At 41.6% G+C, this 8,236-nt stretch overlaps 1 protein-coding gene across 1 annotated transcript in view; it reads left to right on the top strand.

Moving 5' to 3' along the window:
• The first annotated feature begins 3,272 nt into the window (after nucleotides 1-3,272).
• Nucleotides 3,273-8,236, top strand: part of Eci2 (enoyl-CoA delta isomerase 2) — a 29,280-nt gene continuing 24,316 nt past the window's right edge. Inside the window, exon 1 of the mRNA XM_027409263.2 lies at nucleotides 3,273-3,404. The gene's annotated coding sequence lies outside the window, so the exon portion shown is untranslated. The remainder of the gene's footprint in view (nucleotides 3,405-8,236) is intronic.

Below are 8,236 nucleotides of genomic sequence, written 5' to 3'. Positions count from 1 at the left end.
CAGATGAAAAAGAATACAATGAATTCTGACTCCGGCAAACAGGAAGTAAGGCAGATCATGGAACTCAGCCAGCAAGGACTCACTGACCAGACAACTTGAGTCCAGAGTTCCTGGCATGCGTTGTCTTTCCCTGTGACACTTCAGTCATGTTGGTAAATCTGAAATGAGGACCCAGGAGCCCAGCAGAGTCACACCCTTTCTCCATGGCCAGTGGAGGCCAGAGACTACAGCTAAACTATCCACAACCCCCGCACACAGTGGTGAAGAGAACACAGGCTCTGAAAACTAAGGAGGAAACGCTGTGGGTTGTAGATTTTAAAATGTTTGGCAACCCAGAAATCAGGTAAGCAACGGGGAGGAGAGCTCTGCGGCTTTATAGAGAGCTGGTTAATAGTATGACTGCAGCAAAGGGCCAATGGGAATGGGCACAAGATTGTCTGAGGAGTAGACAAGGACCAGAACACAAGGCATCTTCTGGGCCACACCACAGTATGTACTTTATCCAAGCAGCCTGAGGGACCACTGAGCTGTTGATGACAGGGAGTAACCGGATGAGATGTGCATTTCTCAAAGACCGCCTGGCAGAATAAGAGTTGGCTGGGAGGTAGACAGACCTAGTAAAGAGCTACTATGGGACTCATGGTGTGAGTGATGAGGGGGCTGGGCAAGAACTACTGAAGGAGAAACCCTAAAATTTGATGACTGGACATGGTAACAATGAAAAACATAGCCAGTCCTCCAAAGGAAATAAGTAATGGTTTATCCTGAACCAAAAATGAAACTGTAGCTTGGGAACATTGATTCAGGTCCCCCCTGAATGGTATGCTCCACTAAGGAGGGAGTTACTTAAACATTTGTGGTCATAGAACAAAAGAAAATCACAACTCGTTGCATGTACCAAATAACTCTGTGGAGACATCAGGTAGGTGGGGTTATGACAGAGCAGCAGGAATTTCTTCTGTAGGTTTCAGGTGCCATCTTGTGGCATTCTTGTTTTGAATTTAGTGACAGCTAGTAGTCTGCTAAATTTACAGTGCATTCCAAAAGTTTTACTTGACATCATGAAGATGTTAGGTCAGATACGTAGGTTGGTAGTAAATGACCATTAAGAGGACTAAAGATAGATGAAGATATTTGACTCCATGTACAGCTTTCCATCTTCCCATAATTATGAATTCCTGGCCAGTTAGTCTGTAGGACCTTCAGTACAGATGGTTTCTTCTAGGAACTACAGTCCACTATGGGAAATCGGAGAAATGTGGCTTTCTAAAGTCATCAAAAGATTTATGCCTTGATGACTAAGCATATGTGGGCTTTGAAAGAAGATGGGGGTAAAAGGTGAGCTCAATTTGGGATCTGTAAAGTCTGGGCTTCTAGTGGGATCTTAATACCCAGAATCCTATACATTCAAATTTAAACAACAGCAAAAGTGACAATTTTTCGTTATAAACATTTAACGACAATTCCCTTTGTTAGAAAGTCACTGTCCAGCAAAGACAAATTAACAAGGCATACAGTGCAGGGAGATAATGCACTGTTTCATAAGCGTCAGTGTACTGTGGTTGCTTAGATAAAACTGCCTCTTGTACTATCTACCCAAAGCCAGCATTGAGCAGAAAACAGAGATGGATTTTAGTTGTTATTATTATAATACTCCTGAGGTCATTTTTTTGGGATTCCCCCAAACTGAACCTTTTCAACTCTACAAACATCTTTAAACTGTGAAGATGTGGAATTATTTTTAATTTTCCTCTACAATTCCATCTCATTTATTTCTATCAAATAAGTATATTTATTTTTAAGCATGTACATATCTGTAGACATGTTGTCTGTCACATGGCTGACCATAAACTAATGGAGAAGAGTTTGCAAATAATGCGAATAAAACAAAGAAGTCAGCTGTGAAACCAAAGACTTTGCAGCTGTCTGGCTGCAGGAGCAGAGCACAGTCTTGGTGTGTGGATGGCTTGCTCCTGTCTAAGTGGACGAACACATTTTGATGACAGCTGTGAAAACACAGCTGCCAGGTACCTCCCTGGCACCTTGCTAGGGTGGTTAGCTTTATGTGTCAACTTGACTGAGCTACAGTAGCCAGACATTGCATTGTAAGAGCCAGCGGGGAAGGATGGCTCCAAGAACCGCATCTTCCAGATACAACAGGACTTATGTCCCTATGAAAGAACAGAGACTGTGACAGCATGCCAAAACCTGCCCAAGCTTGAACCAGACAAAATACCAGAGCTGACAAGGGGGGAAGTGGTTACACCAAGTCCCACCTCTAACCAAGAAGCTGTTTGCAATTGATAACTCTTGGGTGAGGGGAAATCAGTTTTCTCCAGTGGAATGTCACTGGGTAATCAACCATATTCCAGGATAGGTGCCATGGCCACAAGCAGTTGGCCAGCACAAAACTGACCAGTGGGTTTTTGTGTGCACATTTTGGTTTGTTTTGGCATTTTTGTCTTATTGATTTTTTTTAGTTTGATTTTCTACTTTGTTGTTTTATTCTGCTTTTATTTTTAAAAAGAGAAAGAACATGAAATTGTGTGGGTAGCAAGGTGGGGAGGATCTGGGAGGAGTTAGGGGAGGGGAAAGAATACAATCAAAACATGTCTGAAAAAAATTAAATAATCTCTCTCCCTCCCTCCCTCCTTCTTCTCTCTCTCTCTCTCTCTCTCTCTCTCTCTCTCTCTCTCTCTCTCTCTCTCTCTCTCTCTCTGCATTTAATTTGGAAAAATGGCAGGGAAAGATTTCACCAAAAAGTCGAATCAAACCCAAACCATCTGTGGTACCCCTAAAAGAGCCCCGGTCCCCAACATATTCATAAGAAATTACTAAGCACCTAGTGTTGCAGGCTGATATTGATTGATACAATGGCCTCAGAGATTAACAACACACAGCTGCCAGCAGGAGCCTGCAATGTTTTTAAGTAACCTAAGACAAGCCCTTCCTTGATCAATTCCATAGGTGGAAATTTCCTAGTTTGGAAATCTATGATTCCTGAGAGGAGTATTATCTTCTGTGTAGGGTAACTCCAATTAAACTTTTAAGTATATAAATGTATGGCTATACAGTTTTTAGAGTTTTGAAAGTAAAGACAAATTCATTAAAAGGCGGATGCTTCAAGTTTTTATGAAGATAAAGATTTTTAATTCTAGTAAAACCCGAGTATTAGAGAAACGCGGGCTTCGTTTCCTAAAGTGGTTGAAACTTTCCCCTACGCCATGTAGTTGCTACGTGACGTCACCAGGTGGCAGCAGATGGACTTCGTGACTTCTGACCATTGGCTTTGGAATGGTTGCGGGAGGCGGAGACGACTCAATCTCTTGATGTGTTTTGCCGGTGGAGAGGGGAAGATTTCCGTCTCGGCTTCAGATGCGTCGAAGCAACACAGCAGGTTAAAAGTAAGTACCCCGAATCGTGGGACTAACTTAACAGCCCACTGCCAATTGAGTATGTGGGCAGGAATTGTTGTGGGGACGGCATCGAAGAGCTTGTCAGACCCAAGTGCAGTCGACCCACCTCCGACCCACCCCCACTCCCAGGCAGTCCTACCTTGGTGTTCCTGAAGAGTAGTTTGAAGGCTGGTGGGCTCCTGTGTGTTCTCTGTCCCTCAGGCATTAATTAGGATTCAGTTCTGTCTACTGAGACTTTGAATACCCCAACGATCTTTGTCCCCAACTTTCCAATCTGTGCCTCAAGAATGCACAGCTGACTGTTGAGTTCCCCAAGGGGGTCAGATCCAGCCACTCCCATAGGTATCAACACTCGCTGACCAAATCCCTTATAGGGACCTAAGTAGCTTTTTCTGGAAATGCCTCTTGCTTTCAGAAACAGGACTTTTGGCAGACCTTGAAACCAAGTTAATCATATGCTTTGAGATCATTTAGAACTATGTACTCAATACTGTGTAATCAGCCTGGTTAAGCTTAACCTGGCTTTAAGAAAACAATGTAACCAACCTTACTATACCTTTGGACTTGCCATGTAAACAGCTTTTACAACCTAAACTAAGTGCATAACTTTAGTCTTATCGAAGTTCTCTTCCATGATTCTGACCTAGAAGTGTGTGTATGTGTGCTTGCCTCTGTGTGTGTGTGTGTGTGTGTGTGTGTGTGTGTGTGTGTGTGTGTGTGTGGGTAATTATTTGCTGAAAGGAGCCAGAAAGTTGGAAGCAATCTTAAAAAAACAACAACAAAAATAACTAACTAAATAATAAATAAAAACAAATATCCTATGAATGTTGGAAGCAATGGATGTTTTGAGCACTACTTGGGGTCAGTTTTCCCTTGTAAAATCTGTTAAAGCTTTTTATTTTGGAAAAAAAGTCACTCCTCAATCCTTTCCCACACCATGCTTCCTGTGAAAAGTCTTTGTTACAAACAACAGGGACAGACAGACATTACACATACACATACCAGGCTACAGACCACAAATGACGTATAGAAGGAAGACACACAAAGAAGTGAAGAATTCAATTTGGCCTCACTCTTCCTCCAACCTGCTCCAAGACGAAGATTTGTTTTTAATTTTTTAATGCAGTATCAATGAAGAAAATAGCAGGGTATTTTCATGGAACCTACACATACCATCCCATGTATCTTAAATAGTCAAATAGTCCACACATTGGCTATAATACCTAAAACAGTGTAAATGCCGTGCAAATACTGGTAGACTGTATTGATTAGGGACTAATGAACAGGAAAATATATATGCATGTTTAGCCCAGGTTTGATACTGATTTTGCAAATAGTTTTGGTCTATGGTTGGTTGGATCCACAGACATGGAACCAGGAGAAGGAAACAGCCTAGTTGATCTTTATTTATTTTCTGTACTTGGAAATGGCTGCACCAATGGCCAGCTGGGGATGCTGTAGAGATGTTGCTGGCATGGGGAAAAATGAATAACAGACTAGAAGACAACCAAAATCCCTTCTAGACCTAGGGTGCCATTGTTTACAAACACAGCAATTACAATAGCCCATCCCCCACCCCTCACCATGAGAATCCCTGAGGAGAAATAGGCCCCACATGAGCCACAGTTCACACCAGGCAGCCTTGGGCTAGAGAAGCTGCCTCACCTGCTCCTTTCTCTGTTCCCCTCGCTGCTCTGTGCTTCCTCCAGGACCTTTGCCACCACAGTGACTTCACATTTACTTCAGGCTTCAAGGTCTGCCTTCTAGTCTTCCCTGAGAACCAGTCTGCCTGTAAAACATGCTTTCCCTAGTACCTTACTCACAGTAGGAGTTCAATTATTCCCTGGATGTCTACCTCTGGTCCATTGTGTTTTCAAGTTTTCTGAGGGCCTGTTGTTTTCACGACCTTTTCACACTTCCTTGAGCTAGTCCTGGCTTTCTGCAGCTCACCGGAGTGGCAGGGAGTCACCGGAGTCCTTTGGGAAACCCTCCTTCCAGCAAAGCTGACACTTCATTTTGCCCTTCTTAGACTTTGCCTTCACCTGTTCATCCTGCTGCAGGCTGCCACTGTTACAGGAATAATATGCCTTCCCAATGAGAAACCAATCTGCACACTGGCAGATAAGTAAAGAAAAAAACTCTTAACTAAAACAAGTGTGTAGTCAGCCGTGGCTAGTGCCCGAAGAAGAGCTTGGCTGAAACAGAAGAATTTACTAACAATATTCACATACATGGTCATCCTTTAATCTCTTTGAGACCCTTGCCCCAGATTACACTTTGAACAATTTAAACAAAGGCAGAGAGACTGCAAATGATTTACAAAGCAAAGAATGCCAAATTAGAATTGTTTCTTAAATTCACCAGTGACGTTCTTTTCCTAAAGTTGTTACCCAGGTTCATCTTGCTCATCTGGCAAAAATTATGCTTCTCCTGATAAAAGCACAGGGGACTTGGCTGCCCTTGAGATACTATTTATGTTCTTTGTTATGGGAAGCCTAATGGCTGATTATAAGTCACAATTGTGTCCTTTGTTATGGGAATGGAGCCTAATTGGAGGTCAATCTTGACTAATAAACATAAGCCAAAACTTTCTCAGCAAACCCCAATTGCATTATGATACTGAATTTTCTTTCTTATGGTTTCTGATGAGCCTGGCTAGTATACTTCTTATCTGCAGTCACATTGGAGGCAGCCCTACCTTAGCTAAACCCTGCTTTGCATAACATAATATTTCCTAAGCAAGCTTATCAGTAAAATCTTTCCAGCATTAATATTACTACTTCGAGGTTCAGGAGAAACATCACCACCTCCATTCAGGAGAGAGTTATATAATATACAATAACTATATATATTATAATAACTATAATAAACACCTTTTATCAAAATGCATCTGAAGACAGTCACATTCTTTTCAACTCTGAAAACTCAAATGATGCTGTCTCAAGGGACTATGTCCATCTTAGTGGCCCCCAGAGGACAGAGCAGGAAAGATTTACCCCAAAGATCAGGTAGTGTGCAGGAAAAGGAGCTTGCAGAGATAGGATATGACTCAATGTGACCTTCAGTGGCACTTTTTTACTTCCTAAAGTGAAATCTTTAATTTTGTTCTCAGTAACAGAAGGTTTGGCCAAATAGATGTCCTCTCTCCCATTCCTGAAAAATCTGTCATTGGCTGTGACATTTGTCCCAAGAGTAACTACTCCATCCCTTGGAATGAGGCACCAAGCTTACTTTAGTAAATATATCTTGACCCCCAAGGAAAGTAGTTCAAAATAGAGGCTATTGCCTAGATATCTAATGTTGAAATGTAATGGCTGGGTGTTTAACAGAAATACGTTGAGCATGGACTAGTGAAGCTATTTCTCCCAATAGTAACAGCCAAGTGGAGTTTCATCACCTGTGAACTTTTCAGTGTTCCCAAGTACAGACAAAGGATGACATGACATGAAACAATGAATGATATTTTTTTATGAGACCTTGTCAGGAGTATGCTATGCCAGAAACAGTCTCATTTGTGTCTTTCATAATGTCAGATTTTAAAAATAACAATAAATCACAAGCTGTGCATAGGTGTTGTTGGCTGTAACTTGCCTAGTTGCCCCACTTTCCCTTGATAGATGGCCATTGGCAAACATTGGCTATTTTATTATGAATTTAATTGCTAATGTGAAGGTTTGGAAAAGAATGGCCCTGTAGGCTCATATCTTTGAATGCTTAGTCACTAGGCAATGGCACAGTTTGAAAGAATTAAAAAAGATTGGGTGGTGTGGGCTTTTGAAGAAAGTGTATCTCAAAGGATTGGCTTTGAGGTTTCAAAAGCCCACCATGACCAGTCTCTCTCTTTTTCTATCTTTCTCTTTGTATCTCTCTCTTTCTATCTCTGTGTGTGTGTGTGTGTGTGTGTGTGTGTGTGTGTGTGTGTGTGTGTATGTGTCTGCCTACAGATTGGATCAGGATATAGCTCTTCCACTGAGTGCAAAGACCAGGGGCTCTACAGAAATCCTCCTGGCCTTCATCACTAGGTGGGACTTCTGAGGCATTCAGCCTAATGGGATGAGCAGCTACTAGGCTCTTAGCCTCACCAGTGCACATTTGCACATTCAGCCATCTTGGACTACCCAGTGTGCACTGTGTGTGCCAATCTAATTAATCCCATTTGTAATATATATTCTTTCTATCAGTTCTGTTTTCTAGAGAACCCAAATACAATATTGCATTCATTTACCTAAATCCAATTTTACATAGATTAGCTTTGTTACCATTAAAACAATAAGTGACTTGAATTTTGATACAAAATTTTTCATTTTCTAAAAAAAGGATTGCCTTCCAGAAACACCTCATGTTTTCATTGAAATTCTAGCTATTTATTCTCTTCATTCACAAGAGTAATTAACAGAGAGATAAATAACTGTGGTCATGAGTTTGAGCTCCCAGATCATAGAGCCACTAATTTGGGGATCTTGAATCCGAAACCTTGAAATCTACTCAGACTCTAGGCTGCAATTCCATGTCGGTAAAATAACAAAAAGATGCACTCTGGAAAACTGTGGCTTATTGATGATGTTGAGCTTAACTTATTGAACTTCAACACCACTGAACTCTTGCTAATGTTGTTACATAGCAAAGATGTGGGCCCACACTACAAGATCCTTGTTGTGTGGCTTCCTGGAACTGATATGGATGGAAACATACTGTCCTTCTCTGTATAGCAGAAAGAGTAGAGACCTGAAGTCCACAGCCAACTCATGAAAGCCTCAACTTTACTCCAGTGTTCTTTGCTAATACCTGGCACCCAAGAGATGATCAATACATACTTTCTG

The sequence above is a fragment of the Cricetulus griseus genome, chromosome 3 (genome assembly GCF_003668045.3).
Source record: "Cricetulus griseus strain 17A/GY chromosome 3, alternate assembly CriGri-PICRH-1.0, whole genome shotgun sequence".
NCBI lineage: Eukaryota > Metazoa > Chordata > Mammalia > Rodentia > Cricetidae > Cricetulus > Cricetulus griseus.
Note: the sequence above shows the minus strand (reverse complement) of the source record. Positions and strands in the feature narration are given on the sequence as shown.